The 20,316-nt window shown below is 39.6% G+C and overlaps 1 protein-coding gene across 1 annotated transcript in view; it reads right to left on the bottom strand.

Annotated features, from left to right (window-relative positions):
• Positions 1–721, bottom strand: part of LOC125182323 (uncharacterized) — a 52,667-nt gene extending 51,946 nt beyond the window's left edge. The window contains exon 1 of the transcript XR_010831933.1: positions 602–721. The gene's annotated coding sequence lies outside the window, so the exon portion shown is untranslated. The remainder of the gene's footprint in view (positions 1–601) is intronic.
• Positions 722–20,316: the final 19,595 nt, after the last annotated feature.

Here is a 20,316-nt window from a genome sequence, read left to right as displayed (position 1 = left end):
AAGAAATAAAATCAACATGGTATTTAATGAGCTTTTGCCTTGTACAAACATATTGGAATGCAGATACTGGACATGGAGAAGTATGTGAGACAAGCCACAAGCCTGCAAGCCCGTGGCAACCCACCTGGGGTTTCTGACTTTGACGGAAAGTAATGAGACTTTGGCAGCTTTGGCCAAGCGTCCAAGTGCTCTTGTAATTGCTTCACAACCCCCCAGTCAATCTGCCACAAATGTGTGTCTGGAACAGCAGAGTCCCAAAGCTAAAGCAACAGGGTTGATGTTAAGTCAAAATTGATTTTCACAGCTTCTGGCTACGTTGACCCTCTTTCTTGCAGCCAAGACTCAATGCCCTACCAATAAAAAGTACTAAAATTCATCTTCAAAGTGGTAATGCAAACTGAAGGAAAAATGCCAGCACAGTAGACCCTCAGCACATTTAAAGAATACAACTTGCTTGACAGACTCCGTGTACTTCAGCTAGTGATCTCTTAATAGTCATTCTCCTGTATTTATGTTATGGAAAATAGAGTCCAATTATAAGGCCTCAAACATCATGACAGTCATCTTGAGTTCAACAGTTTCATTTACAGATTTGATTCACCTTATGTGAAGCATCTGGGTGTCCTCTGGGTCATGTAGTCTGAAGCAATGTTGAATCTAGGCTTCTTATTAGTGGTCCATCCCTCCTCCCAGAATGATAAACTGGAGATTGTCCAGGCCACTTCCTTTAAAACAGAGACATAGATTATGCAATATGAGAAGAGATGAGGGAGAACTGGTATAGGATGGGGGGGGCTAGAACAGCAAGGCTTGCTGGTCCCCCAGGAGCATGGTGGCTGTCGCTGTGAAAAGTCACCAACCTACCAGGGGCTGTTCAGTCTCCCTCAGCAGGGACATTTTCAGGCATCAAGCAACAGGCAACACAAGCAGCTGGGTTATGCTGTTGTCAACAACTGTTGCATTAGCAATTGCCAGTTTTTTATGTTCCTCCTTTTGATCCTGCATGGATGTGTTTCTAACTCATCTGGAAGCACTGTTGAGAAGTAGCTGAGTAATATTTCAAGTCCATGTAATATCATTGTCCAATGAATTTTTGTTGCCATATGAGGATGTTTAAGTTAGTGACAGAAACACAGGCTGACCAAGGTGCAGATATAAGCAGAAGACCTGGCAGATAACTATGCTTGCTTATTTGGGGTCCCTAGAGTTCACAGTTCACAAGTCATCCTCATTTGAAAATTAATTTTATTTTCTACTGTTAATTTTCAGTCAGAACACTTCTGGTTCCCTGATGTGGCCGCAGGAAAACTATATGCCAGCAGGGGAGAAAAGGCAGGAATATGTGTCATAATGGTAATAGGAACTGCAGCAGCACTAACTTGTATCTGTTTAAGCTGCCATAGACATACATATGGTTACATATACAGCTTCACCTAATCGCTGTACTACAGTCTTAGATCAAATTTAAAAACATTCCCCACTAAAGTGGAAATCCCCCTTCTGCTCACCAGCACCAACAGACCTCAGACTTCCTGACAGAGAACACATACTTTAGAGAAATGAAAATGTACACTCGATGAACATTTGATGAAACTATGCAAATATAGACCTTTAACTCTTGCGCTCATTTCCATTTCAGAGCTTTATTAAGGGACAAATATATTCTTAAAAATGAATACAGAATGCAATGTAGCATATTGGGTTGATAGATGAAGGTATCTGAGCCTGTCATAGGTGTTCAGTCTGTGCTCTGCTACTGGTGCATTTTGTAGCTAAATAATCGGGGGGGAAAATCACAGATTTTTCATGGTAGGAGAATGTGAGACAGCTTAACTCTAGACTTTCTAAGAGGAAGAATACTGAGAGAAAGAAAGAAGATTGAACTGCAGGCACACCCCTCACCAGAAGAAGCTGCTTTTTATCAACAGAAAACCAGTATATACGGTTTGTAAAGCCGCTGCGCACTTAATTAATTAAAGACACCATTCTCTGTACAAATCACTATGCTATCTTTCTTTCTGCTAATATGACCTCTTTCCACGTACAATATGTTTATTAAAGTAACATAATTGACCTGAATACATTAACTGGCCAAGGTAGGAACTTCTTTTTAAACTGATCTTGATTCCACAGATAAATCTGCACCTGAGTTGTACATAAATTTCCCTTGATGCTTGTCATTCACAAGATGTGGTGGGTTACTTGAATCTCATGGCATTCTTTCTGATCCCTGACTGAGTGAAATTGTTGAAATATATAACAAAGGAATATAGAAAAATTTCTATGCACACACATGCTCTTACACACAACCCCATCAATGACACTACCAATGATCATTGTAAGAGCAGCCTTTCTTCAGACATCCAGCGGCCTGAATATTCATGAATAGCAAGAAGTGATGCGAGTGAGATAACCCGCCATCGTGAGTTTGAACACTTGTGACCCAGCTGCCTTGACTGGCACTGCATTTAACAGCCTCTCAATCTCATCGTTTTCTAACATGCTTATCACTGTGATATGCAAACCATTTTGGCGTACTGCGTTGCTGTGGAGTGAGTACATTCCTTGTTACAAAAGCCTTGCTGACATTTACATTTTTGCACTGAGTGGAATAAGCAGGAACATTACTAGCCAGATCCTAGTCAGGACATAACAAGAGAGGAAATCTCTCTTCTTACAAGGTTCAGCTCTCTGGGAATTCATTTATTTCTTCCAAACCTAACCTGAAGCACAGGCAGCTACTTGAGGCTTGTAACAAAAATGGTTTGCAAATAATGACCCAGTTCTCCCTTTTCAACTTTTGGACCAAGTATAAGTGTGAGTGAATGTTGTTTCCTACCTCTTTTGGCATAGCATGGCACTACAAATCATAACTTTCCTACTCCCTGTCTAAGCTCTCTTGTAGGCCGCTGGCAACAGGAATACGAATCCTAGGGCTCTTTACATAATTTCTCACAATGTCAAAGGAGCATTAACAGAGACAGAAATTGTAATGGACTATTCTTTTCCAGCTGTGCCGGAAGCCTATATATCCTCCTGATACATTAACTGTGGAGCAAGAGGATACTAAAGAAATCCATGGATTACAACTGTCAGAATGAAGCTGCTTTTAGGAAATGAAATGGCAGATCACTAAAAGTGGCCAGACTAGTTAGGCCAGAAAAATAAATTACTCAAACCTTCTTCACAAACCAACTGGGCTACGCACAGGGCTTTAGCAGGTTGGGAGACACTAAAAACAGGGAATGTGCATTAGGGCTGCCGGTGCATCACAGCTTCTATGCTCCAGCAGGATTGGTCCCTACACAAGACTCCCTACTGTATTAAGAAGTCCAGTTTTAAATGGGCCAAGTGATGGGGCTGCTGGTGAATCATTTGGGGAAATGATTTCACAGTCCCAGTAAATCTTACCATTAAGAGTTCTTCCTAAACTTCACGCTGAATTTTCACAGGCCTTCACCTTCATACACAAAAGTAAGCGAACTTGCTTTTTTTCTTTTCTTTCTTCTGCAAATAGCAGTCAAAACAAGAAGTATAGGTTGTAAAATCCTTATATGAAGGCTTTGGGGATTCTTTTTTTTTAGAATCTCTAAACCCACAGAAATGGAGGAATTGTGTCTGACCATCTCCACTCTGTCATCTCTGCCTTCAAAGTTTAGCAAAGCTATTGCACACTTTATCCTCTTTTTCTAAATGACGCTGCTGTCAGCAGCCCCTCACTTCTTTAACCCACTGTTATCAACACAGCTTGGCTTTAATATCTAAATAATTATTCATTCCCAAAGCTCTGGGCCTTCACCAAATACCATTCAAATCTTTCTTAAAGACTTATTTTCTTGTAAGAACATAAACCTTTATCTTTATCTTCATCATCATATGGCATGTACATAATTTGATATGACACACAGATAGATCTATAGCATCCCAAGTTAACACCTCCCCAGGGACCTTTCCATGCAGTTTTCCTGTTTGTATGCACTGATTTTAAATTCTCCTGTGTGCAGCCTCTCATTATTTGCTACTTGCAGGGGACCAATAGGAACAGACTTTTACAAAAAATGGATGCAGCCAACTTGTGTCTGCAACCAGTATTTGTCATGGGTGTCACGTCTGTCTCATTTCTTCTGTCTTTCAGGAGGATAAAAGTCACAAGCAACAACAAAACCAGATATTTCAGCTGTAACTGGCAGAAGAGTCTTTGCATTTCATGATCAGAACCTCTCTTCCCTTCCTGTTATTAAGAATACAAAAGATAATGATCTGCCCGTTGGGGAATATTAAACTGTTGTCACCCAAAAGTATCTGGTCTTACATGCGTGCTATTACTCTCCATCTTTCTGTGTCTTCTCTCTCTGCACCCAAGGAATGTGTTTTGTGACTCCAGTGAAGTGAAACTCAAAGTGTCAGATTGGGGAGGGGGGGGGGGAGGGGAGGAAGCAACACTGCCACCTACTCAGAAAGGCATATCTGAGCCTTCATTTAAAATTTGTCAGCAAATATAAAAGCTTCTCCATCATTTTGCAACTTTTCCTCCTGTAACTTTCTCAGTTATTCTGTTCTGCTCTTTTTCATGCATTTCTCTTCTTTCGGTGAAATTGGCAATGACTTTAGAAATAATATATCTATTTGATGTTTTGTGCTGTTGTAACAGAAGAACAGATGGTAGCAGAGACTAACGCAAGACCTTTGAAGTCAGTTCTGTAAAAGAAAACAAAAAGGGAGCAAAAATGCTGTTAAAATCACCAGTATGAAGAGAAGAGAAGAGAAGAGAAGAGAAGAGAAGAGAAGAGAAGAGAAGAGAAGAGAAGAGAAGAGAAGAGAAGAGAAGAGAAGAGAAGAGAAGAGAAGAGAAGAGAAGAGAAGAGAAGAGAAGAGAAGAGAAGAGAAATCCTATAATCTGCCTCTAAAATAGATTGTTCACTGTAGTAGCACGTTTGCATTGTATTACCAATAGTTTCATGGTGGGCAAAGCTAAATGATCTCTGATTTGACACAGACTAAAAGCAAGAGTTACCACGGCTCAGATAACTTGTAGGAGCTTGTTCAGCTGCACTAAATCATGAGCTTAAATTCCAACATAGATTAGCTAATTCAATTCAACATTTTAATGCACAGAGTTGTGCTGGACTAGAACAGAACAGAAGGAAAGGAGTTCTGTTGACCTCTATGACTTATCATAGATTGTTGATCTATGATAAATACCTTTAAAATTGTCTGCTTAATTTCTTATGCTGTGCAATGCAGCTCAGAAATCATTGATCCTAAGACAGATTCCCATTATCTGAATCTAGCAGGAACATTATCACTACAGAAAAAAAAAAAACTACTTTCTAACAAAAAATTTTACATTTGCGCTACATATAGTCTGATCATTCTTCTTGTATACCCATGCTCATTTCTGCCATATTATTCTGAAGTGACTTCTTCTCAACATTATTTCTAGTTATAAGTATCATTTTAGACCTGGGAAGCTTCCCATTCCAAATTTCAATGAATCAGATAACTTTCTATGAGAACTTACATCTAAAAGAATAAGTATATTCTGATCAATGGAAGATTTGTATCGGATCAGCTGTGTATTGGTGTCATAACTTCTCAGCCCTAAACTGTGATGAGGTAACATATCAGACCTTACATTGTGGATAAACATAAGGTTGCTAGGTATAACAGGTACACTAAAAAAGAAAGCTCAGAAGCTGACAGCCTGGGAGTAGCTCTCTGAGAGAGAGACCAAAACGTGTATGAAGTATCACGCCGTAAAGACCTTTTCTTTCCATCTTTGGAATGACCTAAAAGAATATAACCTTCATAGATAATTTGATTGTATTATTATTGTTTTGATTTCCCCAAAATAAATTATTTTGCAGAAGATATTTAACCACATACAGTGACCCAAGATGCTTTCTCCACTTTCACTCCCTGTCAACTTCTAATCTGCACTCATATTACCAGCAAATACAACTATTTGCACCTGGCCAGAAGAGAAAAATGATGCCTGAGATCCTCAGAGGTCACTTTCTTTGAACGTTACCAACAGATATCTAGGGAAACAAATGTAAGGCAACAAATAACCTCCAAATTCCACAGGAAAACTCATGAATAGGTAACCTCCAGGTAACTAATGACTTCCAGGTGCACATCACCAACTAGTTCATCCTTAATTAATTAGCCAGCTGGCCTGGTTTGTCAGCAGCAATAGAGCATTACAAGCACAGCTTCAAGGTGGGTTGTTTGGTTGAACTTTCAGCGCTATCTTAGATCTGAGAAAGCAGGCAAACTCCAGCTATGGAAAGTGCATGTTCAGCAAATACAGTCATGTTAAAATCCAGTTACATAATAAATTGAGCATTACACTTAAAAAGTACAGCAATATCTTTGGTCAAAGACAAATACACTACTTTCATCTTTTTATCTCAGTAATCGGAACAAGGAACATAGAAATTGCAATAAAAGTAGTGGAATATCTTTTAATAAAAATAAAAATCTCCCTGCAGACAACTCAATTTTATTTAGAATGTGATTAATGAGAACATTTGTTGAGTATCTTCCTTGTGTAATTTATTTTCTTTAGTTTTAAATGTTCACATTGTGATACAAGCTGAAACTAGAATGAAGTGATTACCACATTCACTAACATTAGCAATGATCCATTAAGAACAGAGAAATATTACAGATCTTGCAAGTAAATGTTTTCTAGGATCCACTGCAACACTACCATCTGAAATAAGAACAGAGAAGAAGTGGAAGCACAATCAAAGTTTTTGGAGCATCCGTGTTCATTACTGAAAGGGGAGCATGTTGTTTAGAATTATCAGTCACTGGGTACCAGTGATTTACCCCCAGCCACAAATCAGAAACAAAACAGGACCAGTCAGTTAGTAAAATGAGTTTGCTTAAGTATGAAGGATGCAGCTGGGTAGCATTAGAAATCAGGGAATGCAAAAGAGTCATGTTGCATCTTGTTTGAGACAACCAGAACCCTTTAAATATGGGAGATGGAAACATCTTTAGATTCTTGAACCCTTTAGGGTTTCATTCCTTTCAGTCAATAGTTAAGAGGAAAGAAAAAGTAGTTTTGAGCTAAGCAGTGTATGACAACTGTTTTGTGTTTTTACCAAAACAGCTCCCATCAAAACAGAGACCTGGTTGTTCTATTTCTCCCAAGGTGTTTAGTTTCTGGTAAAGCAAATACCCTTTACTACTTATGGTTTTATTTTGGTCTGAAATAAATTTCAACAGCTTCTCTTAACTAAAACATATTTTTGTTAAAGATTCGTTCCAGAAAGGAATATAGTCTTGCTTTTGAGTAATAAAATAAAAAAAATAAAATCCACCACTGTCCTTGGTTATTTTTTATGGGAGTTATTTTTTCCTACTGCTCAAATTTTTGCTTTTTTTTTCTTTTTCTTCTTCTGGTTTCAGTTAATGCTTTCTGACTCTCATTATATTTTTTTTCCACTAGACTAAAGAACCCTTTACCACCACGCATTTTCTTCTCATGAAGGTACTTGCAAGCTGCAATCAAGTCAATCCTTTAGGAAAAACTAGAGAGAATGAGCTCTTAAGTCTCTTGATATAAGGTTTTTCTCCAGCACTTCAGTTATTTTTCAATGTTCTCTTTAAAACATAGACGCTCTGGCTAGACTCAATACTCTGGTATTGGCTCTTACTATACTGTGTACAGAGTAAATCCCTCCCCAATCCTACTTGTTACCCCTTCTCACATTTCCAGGGTCTGAGCTTCCCCCCTACCCCCCGGAGTGTTCTGGGAGTCTCATGTCACATTGCTTTTCAACTCTTAAGCCACGTGTCTTTGCGTGTGTCACTACTTTCCTGGGAACAGGTCCTGATTCTGTAACCTTTGCATGCATTCAGTTTCTTAGAGATAGAGCACTGACTTAGCTTATTTGAACTTTCTCTCTCTTGGGAATGGTACTGACCAGATAATCCAGACCACTTCCCATGACTGTCCTCTTCTTTCTGGTATTTACCACCAATCAGTCAGCATTTGTGTCATCTTTAAATATGAAATCATCAAGGATTTAATATTTACTGCTGGAAGATTGAAAAAAATGCAATTGGCTTGCATCTAGTGCTGATCATCATACAAATCTACCAGATATCATCTAAATACAGATACAAGCTATAGGTGGGATAGTGACAAGATAAAGTGTCCTACCGTCCCCTTAAAAATGGAGTGGAGGCAAGGGAGAAGAAGGAGTTTATTTTAATCCATAGGAATCATGTCTTAAATGTGTTTTGATTTCAAAGCCTAAGTAAGCCAAAAGGGGGGAAAAAAAAAAGGAAAACAAGTAACTACATTTTTTTCTTGTGTATCTCATTACCTCATGAAATTTCTCATGAAGTTTCTTCTCCATCACAATGATTCTGAGTTAGTGGAGGGTTTCAAAAATTCTTTCAGTCAATATTTTGCCTCTTGTATGTTTTCACAAACAGCTGAATCAGAATCCCAGTTGTTCTCTCCTCTTCAGAAATCTGAATCTATGTTTTGTACCCTGTAGCACAGGGATGCTTTGTATAACAGAGCAACGTGTCATATGAATTAGAGAAAGTAATTGGAGGATGTACCAGCTCTTTAAAATGAGAAACTGTGTATCTTCCATCAATCTTGAGAGTCTACAACTCAGTGGTTATTCTTAATGGAGGTAGCTTGAAAGCAAAGGTAATTATGTATGGAAATTGTCATGCTTTTGGAACAAAATGTCTCAATTCAAAGTGAAGATTTTGTAACTCCTTCTCATAATTCAGGAGGGAAAAAAAAAAAAAAAAGGAAAAAGGATTTAATATAGAAGCAACCAAAACAGAATCTTGTGGCCTGTCTGCTGCTTGTCTAGACAGAATTTCCAATATGATTATGCTTCCGAACGAGAGAAAATAAAACTGGCTCTTGCCTTTTAGCTCTGCTGCTGCAAATGTGGGGTCCTTTATCCTTCTTCAAGTCTCGATGCAGATCCATGTCAGCTCCACTTGATCTGACCATGGGCTTTCTGTATTATCAGGAGGTGCTTTGTGCAGTACTTTGACTGTAAAGAAAACCAAGACTCCCATTTTAAGCTTTCAAGTTATACATACAAGTAAATTGAGTATATCTCAGCCTGTCCCCCTCTCCCTCATCATCCAGCAGAACTTCTTCAAGAGTTATCAAATCCTGCAATAGAATTTTTAGCTTTCATCAGGTTTGGGACTCAGCCTGCAGTGAATCAGAAAGCATTTTTCATATCTTTTTGCAATATGCCTTTTTGTCATCACAGCCTAGCAAGTCCCTAGCTTAGCCAGTAGAAGAAATCTCCCTCGTGGTATCTTCACGGTGTAATACTAAAACCCTTTCTGAAGCTCGAGATTTGGAGGAAGCTATGTTCAACCCCGGCAGCAAGGGACCCTGTGAAAGTTTTAAAAGAATTGCCCCCAAAACACTTTTGGGGGTTATGTGTCCGAGCGCCTGTTTGTGAAGCTCTCTCAGCCCTGGGGAAGAGAGGGAACTATACATTGATACCAAACGGGGTAAAAATACTTGTCAGATTTCAGGCAGACTGTGCTTTCCTGTCTTGTTTAATCTCTGTTGGGGGAGAGAATGGAGATTTGTGCCTGAATTATTTGCTTTTCTCCTTGTCATTATCCATATAACATCTTAAACTCTCCCCTTCCTAATCTGAGGTGACTCACAGAGGTTCCCTATCAAACATAGACATGATACAACACTGTATTAGATTACACACTTTGTCAGAAAATTGGCACTTTAGATACTAAACGATAGCCTGTGCTCTGCAACCATGCTATCATTCTTGCTCAAAGATCTTGTCAGAGCCTATAAATTAAGCAGGATTTGGGCCTAGAGTTACATGAAAGAGACAGCTGTAGGAAACAGGGATGCTGTCTCAACTCTCAGAACCTAAATTTAAGGGAAAATTCTCTTCCATTTGACCCAGGATGTGACTTTTATCCCAGCATATGCTATTTTAACCCATGTATTACTGAATGAGCAGCATATGCTCAGGCATTGGGGTGTCAAGATGTCACATAAATGATCACTTCTACCTTCTACAGCCTGAAAGACGCTACATAATGCCTGTTTCCATCCATATGAACTGCATCCCCTATTGTGGTGTTACTGTACCCAAGCTATTAGAGATGCTGCCTGAATGTGTACTGACTCTAAAACAATAGCTCTGACAACAGCTCATCTCCACAGGGCAGAAGGTCACTGCTTTGAAAAGCTGAGCCAGCATTGCTCAGACACAGCACTTGAGTTACTGCAGAAAAAGGAGGATATAATGAGCCAGCTCACCCCTCTGCCTTATTCCCATGTATACTTTAAACCCAGGGATGAGAACCAAGGAATCCTTATACTCCAATCCCTTGCTACCCTGCTACTGAGGAGATGGAGGAAGCCCTCTGACACTGCCTGTAACAATGAGAAATAGTCAAAAAATTGCACAGAGAACAACAACATTCTGGTGCAGTGTTTCTGGGATCTCCTTTCATCCAGTGATGAATAGCCCACAACTATTATGCACAAAACCAAGGATTAATATCTGTTGGTGTTGTAGCCTTTCAAGAAGGAAATACCTAAAGGCTGTCTCCACATCTGCAGATACGTTATTTCAGGGCCAGGTACATGTACCATCTACAAAGGTCTCTGCCATCCCTAAAAAGGGAAAAAGGGAGATGCCCAATTTCAAAGTAATCATTAGGCCTGCATGGTACAATGGTTTCAGTCAGGCAAAATGCATACAAACCACATGAATGATCACAGAAGGCCAGCAGTGCTGTGCTCCTTAGATACGTCAGGACTCAAAGCATTGGTAGCTTTGCTGCCAGCCATGCTGTTTGAAGGATGTAAGTGAAGCTATATTGGTGTGGGAATAAGTAGAAAATACACTCAAGTCCTTCAGGTCTGAAACAGAAGTAATAAGATTTCAAGTTAATGACAAATAGAGAACATTTGTTTTAAGTTTAAACAAGGTTGTTTTGAATAACAAACAGACAAACATTTTGTAGAAGAGGAGAGGGAGCAAAGTGAACTCCCTGCTTTAGGGTAGCTGCTACATTGCCCTTTCTTCTTGTGTTTGAGCAACAGCAAGGGATAGCAAGGAATAGTAGACAACAGAATAACAGCAGTGTCTGTTTTTTTTTTTTTTCCAGCCTGCAGGCAGATGCATTCTGGCTGTACACCCAGCTTAACACAAGGGGCTGTGCAAGTGGTCAGCTGCCCTTTGACAAGGTGGAGTCCCTTCTTGCCTAGCGCTTGGGCGGGTGCTGACTCAACCCTGTATGTGTGGACTCACAGAATAAAAGGATGGAGGTAAAGCAGCATGGAAAAGCACAGGGCTGTCCTTTGCAGGGTTTCCTTTAAGAACCTTTTTGCTCTAAGGGAAAGCTGATGAAAGAAACAGGCAGCATCAGGTAGAACCTGACCTGGAAATTGGGCCGGCTGGCTGGAGCGTATAGTTACAGTGCTCTCTGGTGGCAGATGAAATCCTCACCGACCTTCCCAGCCACAGTAACCCTGCAAGGAAAGGGGTGTGCTGAGCTTCGAGCCTCTTTTCCTGGAGCCATGTGAGTACTAGGTGATGAAGTCTAAGGGCATAAACACATAAACAGACAAGCACAGATAAGCATTTTAAAATCTGTGGAAGAACTGTGCAGATCCAACTCCAATTAAAATTCTCAGCACAGCAAAAGGATTTTTAATAGCTTTGTGAATAGCAAAGGCTTTTCAGCACTGTCACACGCACATTTTTTTGTATGGAAATGGATGCCACAAGCAAAAGAGAAATACCCTCCTGTCTCTAAGTGAATGCCCACACACCAGTTACACTAACATGAAAACCCCATGGCAGAGCATAATACAGACCAATCGTTCCCGTAGTGCCTGTAATCTGCAGATCTCCAAACACATCACACAGATCTCTGATGAAGTTCAGAGCATCACTGTTAAGGAAACATTTCTATACCTGGGGCACAGATGTAGAGAGGCAAAGATATTTGCAAGCTGAAATACAACTGCAAATACTGTTTTTTGGTCCCTGCCTCCAACCAGTGATGGCGGACTTCCAAGCACAAGAACTACATGCCAGACTCTTAGATTTTCTTCTAAATGAGTCACCTGCTAGGGGCCATGACGGGTTTATCAGCAGAGAATCACAGACTGGCTGAGGTTGGAAAGGACCTCTGGAGATACCCTGAACATCTGTTCTGCTCAAGCAGGGCCACCTAGAAAAGGTTACTCAGGACCATGTCCAGATGGTTTTTGGAGATCTCCAAGGAGGGAGACTCCACAGCCTCTCTGGACAACTTTGCTAGTCACCCTCATGGTAAAGAAGTGTTTCCTGATGTTCAGAAAGATATTTCTGTGTTTCAGTTTATGCCCATTACTTCTTACCCTGTCAATCATGTCCTTCCACTTTGCACATGTACACCAACATTTCATATTTCATAGCATACAAGTCTTTCCCACATCCAAAACCATCTGTACTGGCTACTGGGATGCTTTAAAGAAGTTACAGAAGCAGCTGACCAACAGCCCATTGGAGCGAGTACCTGTCTGTCATCAGGGGTGTAACGTGCTTTGCTTCCTTTACACAGAATACAGACAGAAAGGAAGATGTTACAACAACTGAATGCAAGCTGTAGTTGCTACAAGGAGGGAAGATTTCTAATATATCAATGATCATGAGTAAGCATTTTCATTTCTCAGCAGCCACTCTGGCACTTCTGCCAGGGCATTGTTAGCAGACCTGAGTTTATACTGACTATAGATTGAATCAAGCAAAGGCATGTGGAGCCACAAGGCTGCATATAAATGCTTAGCAGAACACTAAACCTCAGCAAGTAGGACATTGCCAAAGGAATGTGTCTATATATGTTTCTGCCTTTTTGGAGGGTAGGCAGGTAGCACCTGCCCCAAGACTTCAGTCTGCACAGAATACAGAATTAGACATTTTAAAATGAAGAAATTTCTATAAGGACACAACCAACTAAACAATTTCTGAATTCAATTATGTAAATGTTACACCTGAGAAACTCTGCTAAAGCTGTAAGGCTAACAACAGACATAATCTGGATTCACAAATGTGGAATAATGCAAAATTTGCTCTCTTCCCTCACCTGTGAGGGTGAATGAAGCAGGCTGGCTGGGGAGAGAAAATAACCATAATAAAATGTCTAAGGTACTTTCCAACTCTAGTACCCAGTCCAGCTCCCATTTTAAAAGTCCTGAGAGTTGAATCTAAAGACCTAGGCACAGAGTCAGTTCAGACTTAAGCTGCCACACAGCACCTGAGTCCCAGTGGCTGTTCAGATACAGGCTCTCAGCTCAAGGCAAATGAAACACAGCTCAATTTACCTCATAGAAAAGAACATTTCAACTACTCTGAAACATTTTGTGTTTGCTGTAGGCTAAAAGAATATCTAGCCCAGCTGATCTTTGGTAACCTTAGCATACGTGTGATTTTTTTCCCCTTACCAGGTCAATCACATTCCCACTGAAACTACCTAAGGGGATCGAATTAAGCCAGGCAAATCATTCCACATAAGCTGTATGTCCCATTTTGCTCCCTGCAAAACACGCACTACTTCAAGCATTTGTGCAGTTTGCTCTGAATACCCGATATTAAAAATTAAATATTTCATACTGATTTCTTTTAAATAAGTCATAGAAAAAATCCACAACCAATGCAAGAGCAGTCTGATAAAAAGAAAACAGAAGAAAATTGCAGTACAAACTATTTGTCTGAAACTGTTCACTTGTTTTTATGTTCATCTCTCCAGTATTAACCTGGGAGTGATGGGACAGGGGGGAACAACAACACAGAAGCGATACTCTTCACTAACTCCTTGGTCCCCAAAGGTAGATATCTGCAACACTTCATGCTGTAAGTTTCACAGCAGGTTTTACTGTTGCCATGGTTATTCAAAATCTTCTATTCAGTAAGAGAGAAAGAAATTCTCCAGGTCTCTGCAATACATAGTAACACGAGCATCTCAGTGCCAAGCTCTCCACATGGGGTTAGGCTTCAACAGCATTGCCCTAAATCTAAACATACAACATCAAATTAAGGGTACTTAAATATTTAAAAAGAATTAAAAGTGACACTTATTTAATTTAGAAGATAAAGTTAGTGTGAGAAGAAAAGAAAGAAAAGGAGAGGGAGAAGGAAGGAAGGAGGAAAGGAGGGAAGGAAGAAGGGAAGGAAGGAATCCCATATCTTTAGAAAGTGTCCTTTTCTCAATTTTGCAGATATGGTTCCAAAACACTGAGTAGGGTACAGACTTCAGGAAATACAGAAACACATTTGAGTTCTGCCACTATCTGTAGTGTTTTCTTCAATATCTAATTTGTAAACTCAATAAAAAAGCTAGCATCTAAATGACCAGTAAAGTCAGTACTGAGCAGGAAAAAGGCTCTCAATACATTTGTTATCCCCTCAGGTAGCTGATTAGCAAGGTAATATGATGAATTATTTAGCCAATGCATGGTTTTATTCCCCATCCACTTTTTGATCTTCCCCACTCCATGAAATAGGCCATGGTCTTGAGGTTTCTGGAATATGAATCAAGTCACATTTCAGCACTTTCATAATTCAGCAGCATTCTATTCAGTGCTGGACAGTTCTGTTTGCTCCTCTCTAGCTGGGACTGATACATAAGAGCAAAAACATGAAGCAACTTGGATGCTACCATTTAAACAGTTTATACCGTGTCAAGAAAGCTTGCAACTCAAACAGATCTATGGGTGGCAGAGAACATCCTTTGGTGTCTTCACTTCAGCATGTCATATTCAGAGGGCTGTGCTGTGCAGTGTTTTCACCTCCCACAGGATAGGCTCAACTTCCAGCTCAGGGATGCACATAATGGTCTCAGTCAAGACTCTGTAAGAGCACATCACTATGTAGAGCCATAGTCTCTGTCTTCCTGCTCCTATTAAATAATTTTCTGCTTATTCATTTGAGGATCGCATTAGTTTTCAGTCACAGCATTACACTAAGATGTTCAGCCAATTAGCTGACTTCTAACTCCTTTCAGGGTCACCGTTTCCCTGGAAGCAAGTACCCTGCTCTGTGTGTGTGCACTATCGTCTTTGTTCCTAAACACATGACCTTGCATCTGGCTACATTAACATTTATGCTGGTTAAACAAGCCCCACTTCCCTAATGAACTAGATTGATCTGTCAAACTGATCCAACTTTATCACTATTTACTCTCAGTAGTAATGTATCCTCTGCAAATTTTACCGGCACCGATTTCCTCATTTTTGAACCATTAATAATACCACAGATTTGTATTAGGCTAGAAAAGATCCCCATGGAACTCTGCTAGAAATACCCTCTATGGATGATGATTCCTCATTTACAATTCCTTTTTTTTGAAACTCATGAGCCAATTTTAATCTATTTATTATGTGCTACATTAATTTTACATAGTTCTAATTTTTTAATTGGAATGTCATGTGGTACTAAGTCAAATGTTTTTGAGAAGTGCAGGTAGATGTCAGCACAGCTCCTCTTACCACCCAACCTTGTCAAAAACAAGGTTGTGTTTGCTTAAGCAGATCTGTTCCCCACAAAGTGAGATATGCAACAGTGACTGCTCAAGACCATAGGTTGAAATAAAATGCAGCATCCAGAGTCTTAATGAGCAATGAGGAACTGCAGCAGCCAGAAGGTTTCAACTGGGGAGCCAATCGGTTACATTTTCTTACTGACAAGCCCAAAGGTTTTCAATCACTGTCTACTCCATTTATTTACAATATATAGTATGCTAAAATTCAACACGTACGTGAAGAAATGACTCATCAAGGATCTCTGAGCACTTTGAGTCACAAACACTTACCTGCTTTTGTGCTACAAGATGAATTGAATGGCATGTTTTCTGACTTCCTCCTCATTCTGGTTCACTGGCTCCTGGTCTTCTTTCCTATTGAAACCTTGTGGAAGAGTCAATCTCAGCTTTTATCTCTGTGGTGAACACATCCTGGAAGGCACAAAGAAAGCATCATGTCTTGAAGAGACTTGGTGAGAAATCTAGAAGGTAGTTTTCAGCTTTGCATTACTGTGTGAGAAACGCAAAGGCAGGAACTTAGCTGGTCAGTTCTCTGGAGCTCTAATGGTCTGTCTCACCTATTTCTACATCACCTTCTAGAAGAACAGGTAGACTGTGCAAAGGCAGTTTTACAGTCTGAACCTCTCATAGAAGTCCTAGCATCTCAAAGAACAGTTATGTGAGATGGGGTGACAGAACACCCCATGTTGAAAGGATGGGCTCCATCTCTTCCTTCTCATTCTACTCCACCCATCCACACGCCCAAGAGCAGTGGTTGTTGGATTTGCAACAAGATGATTCAGATTTCAAAACTGCAAGACATCTGTATCTCTCAATTTCTGTGCCTTATAATTGAATAATAATTTTCTCTTACTTCTCCAGTATCAGTAAATAATAAAGTTGGGTAAAGTTTAGAATCTTCTGAATATACACCTTTTTTATTTTTTTAATATATATATAACAAGAGGCTGCTCTTCAACAGTAAATTAATCTCTATGAGCATGCATGTACTTCCATATACCAGTCATATATCAGTCAGATCCTCTTTCATTTCACAGATGCTGGGCTATAGATTGCAATATAATTTGGAATTCTTTTTCTGAAATTGCTAGGCAATCTATGAAGTAGCAAGGAGCGATAATGATAATAAATCAGCACATACAAATTTACGTAAAATGCTTTCAGTGATAATTTTAAGATGCTAGTTTTAAATACCAAAATAATTTCAATTATTTACCATAATTACAAAATGCACATTTCCCAGTCCCAAAGTCAACATAAAACAAACTAACCAAAAGCAGTGTAAAGTATCTAAACAAAAGGGTGAATTTGTTGCTAGAATCCAATTTTGAACCCCCAACTCATTATACCTAACACCTCAGGTTCAATATTACATGGTTCTACATCCTAACAAAGGACCTCCATAAGAAATACTGTACCTCTCTTGATGAATAAGATTGTACCAGTTAGTTTGAATCCTTCTGTCTGATTTACTGTGTACAATTACATTCATACCTATGCAATCCCATTGAAATCAGTAATAGTAACACTCACCATATAAAAGATACTACTCACAGGCACTGTATATAAACTCAAAATAGATAGCTTTAACACAGGACAGATTGATAAAGCCCTGCAAGGAACCCCTTCTAAATTTAACACCAGATCTGACTTTGATTTGCTTTAGTTCTGTTGGATATAATAGCAGCCTTGTGATCTCAAGCTCATGATGCTATTAACTCACTTAATACAGATTTACTCACTTTTAAGGATTCATAATAGCTCCCTGTGGTCATTTCGGTCACCTCTTAAAATCAAGGTCTCTCTGGACATTCCTTCAAGTAATTTATGAATGGGTCAATGAAACTGTTAATAATTCCAGCTGTCTTCTCTCACTCTCCTCATGTTTCAAGGCAGTAAGTTTTACTCCCTTCTTATGTGGATAGCAACACTTCTTGCTTGGCTTAGGAGGAGTGATTGCTATTGTTTCTGAATTAATGCACAGATGAGATATGGATTTGGAACAGACTTTTCTAACATGTCCTATAGAACACTATTTAAGAGGACAGAAATTGAAGATACACTTAATGAGGCATAATTCACTGAGATGCAATCCTGTAGCTTGTGCCTGCCTGCATAAACTGTGAGCTTTAGAAGTAAAGGGTTTTAACTCTCTGCTAACACACTGGTAATACAGCTACTACCACTATTTGCCAAATGCTGGTTCTGTAGTTTCAGCTACATTTGTAAATTACGCACTCACAAAATACTGTGTTTGCTAATCCTTGATAGAACCTACAAACTACTAGATGTGTACTTCTATAAAGAAACTGGTGTCTGACCTCTGACATAGTGCTGTATTAACCCAGTTCAGAAAGAAATGTTTCATATCATTTCAGTGACAGTGAACAGTCAGGTTGACTGAGCTAACGAGGAAACATGCCCTTTTTGCTTGATTTGCCAATTAAGAACTTGTGGATGTGATGATGAACACCTATAAGAATGGAAACTGCATTGTCTGGAGAATATATGCACAGAAGGGGAAACCAGCAGAAAACAAAATTTAAGAATCTGAGAATGAAGGTACTCGTCCAAGCTAGTCCACTTAACTGTACAGTGAACTGGTTAGCTTGGCATAGTCTCTTGCTGCTGCTTTGTTGACCTTGTAAGAGCAATAGACTTGAAACAAGTTCATGGCTCACAGTTGGAATGTTGAACTGTTTCAAGGTGAGTTAGGATTTAAACCATAGTTTCCCACTCAGACAATAAACAGATATGCATGTCCATGGCCGTGTTACTTGCTATTCTGCTCAGGTTTACTTACTCTAAATCTGAGCTGCCCTGATGAATGTATAGAGACTTCTAATAGAAATATAGAGACTTGTAATGGAAATATCCATACAAATTAAGCATGAATTAAATTGAGTGTGTGTGTAAGCAACTGAAGAAACAGTAAAACAAGTGTTAAAAGAATGGTCTGCATTGACAACAAAGGACACTGTTCCCAGCAATAAAAATGAGAAGTGTGTTGTTCATGTCAAGACCAGAAAGCCTGCACTCTGGTAAAATCATAGCACAGACGAGTCATCAGGGGGAGATCCTACACTAACACCAGGAGGATGGCATCAAGGTCACAGGCCATTCCTTTTCTTGTTAGCTCACAAGGAAAACAGGCTATAGCTACACAGTTGTGTATATATTCCAAACATATATTACACGCAAGAAGAAAAAAAAAAAAGGGAAAAAAAAGGAAATAATCAGTAGTCTTGCCTAAGATTCATGGACACTGATGCAAGATTCTGAATCTAACAACAACACTATAATAACTGTTGGCTCCTAACAGGTATAAAAGATCAGTCCCCAGACTAATTCAGCATCATCAGACAAGAACTCTGGAATGTGATGAGCACACAACAGCTGGCACATCTTCCATGTGGCACAAGTGACCCTAGCCAGATCACTTGGGCACACCCATTCTAGAGTTTGTGTGTGGGTCTGAGAGTGTCAGTGGACAAAATCAACTTACTTAGAGCTCCTGAAAATAATTACCCACTTCCCCTTCCATAAGTTCTTTCAATGAGTTTTGTTACAGCAGCTTCCTTCAAGTGCAGATAGACTGCTTCTAGTAACAGCTACACAGTTTTTTTAGGTATCTCTTCATGACATGACACTCCACTTTGAACTGGTGCAGCCTCACCTCAATATTATGTTTAGTACTGTGTTTGTGGTGCCATGATATAAGGACATAAAACTATTAGAGAGTGTCCAAAGGAGGAAAACAAAGATGGTGAAAGGGTGTAGAGGGCAAGAAGTATGAGGAGTGGCTAAAGTCACTTGCTTTGTTCATCTCAGAGAAGATAAGACTGCGGGGCAAACCTCATGGGTGGCCTACTGCTTCCTCAAGAGGGCAAGCAGAGGGGGAGACGCTGATCTCTTCTGTCTGTTGACCAGCAATAGGACTCAAGGGAATGGCACGAAACTGCATCAGGGAAGGTTCAGGTTGCATATTGGGAAAAGGCTCTTCACTGAGAGGGTGGTTGGGCAGTAAAACAGGCTCCCCAGGGAAGTGGTCACAGCACCAAACCTCCTGGAGTTCAGAAAACGCTCTCTGATTTTTTGGTGGTCCTATGTGGAGCCAGGATTTGGACTTGATGATCCTTATGGGTCCCTTCCAACTCAGGATATTCTATGATTTTATAACATTGGACTATACCATATGGATATGTCCTGTAGACCATCTGCTCCTGATGATTTAAATAGGAAATAAAGATAACGTTTAGCAAATGAGTAACTCAGAGAAGACTAATCTTTTGTGTTAATCCTAGGCATCCTGAGTTTGGTTCTGGCCTTCTTACAGAGAAAGGGAAAACAAAGCTGAGTGGATATGGGCAAAAAACAGATGTACAAGCACGTCTGAGACTGTCCCCCAGCTAATCTTTCAGTACCTGATTATGGTTTCAGATATCCTCTAGCCCTTTAGATAACCACATTCTTACATTGCATAGATATTTGGCAACTATCACTACAGCTGGTTATTAAAAAAAAAAAAAAAGAAAAAAAAAGTAGATAAATAAGGCCTAGGATAAAGAAATACATCATCCACCCATTATCCCTTCAATGTATGTAGCCTGCTGGCACGGTTCAGAGTTAATTTACATGATAGATGCTTCTACTTCAGCCTAAAACAAGGCTGGTCTGCATGTCATTTCCTGTCAGGAGTTGCTGAACCTCAATTACTTATTTGAGATAAATGAT

Source organism: Anser cygnoides, chromosome 5 (genome assembly GCF_040182565.1).
Source record: "Anser cygnoides isolate HZ-2024a breed goose chromosome 5, Taihu_goose_T2T_genome, whole genome shotgun sequence".
NCBI lineage: Eukaryota > Metazoa > Chordata > Aves > Anseriformes > Anatidae > Anser > Anser cygnoides.
This window is presented reverse-complemented; position numbering and strand designations above follow the sequence as displayed.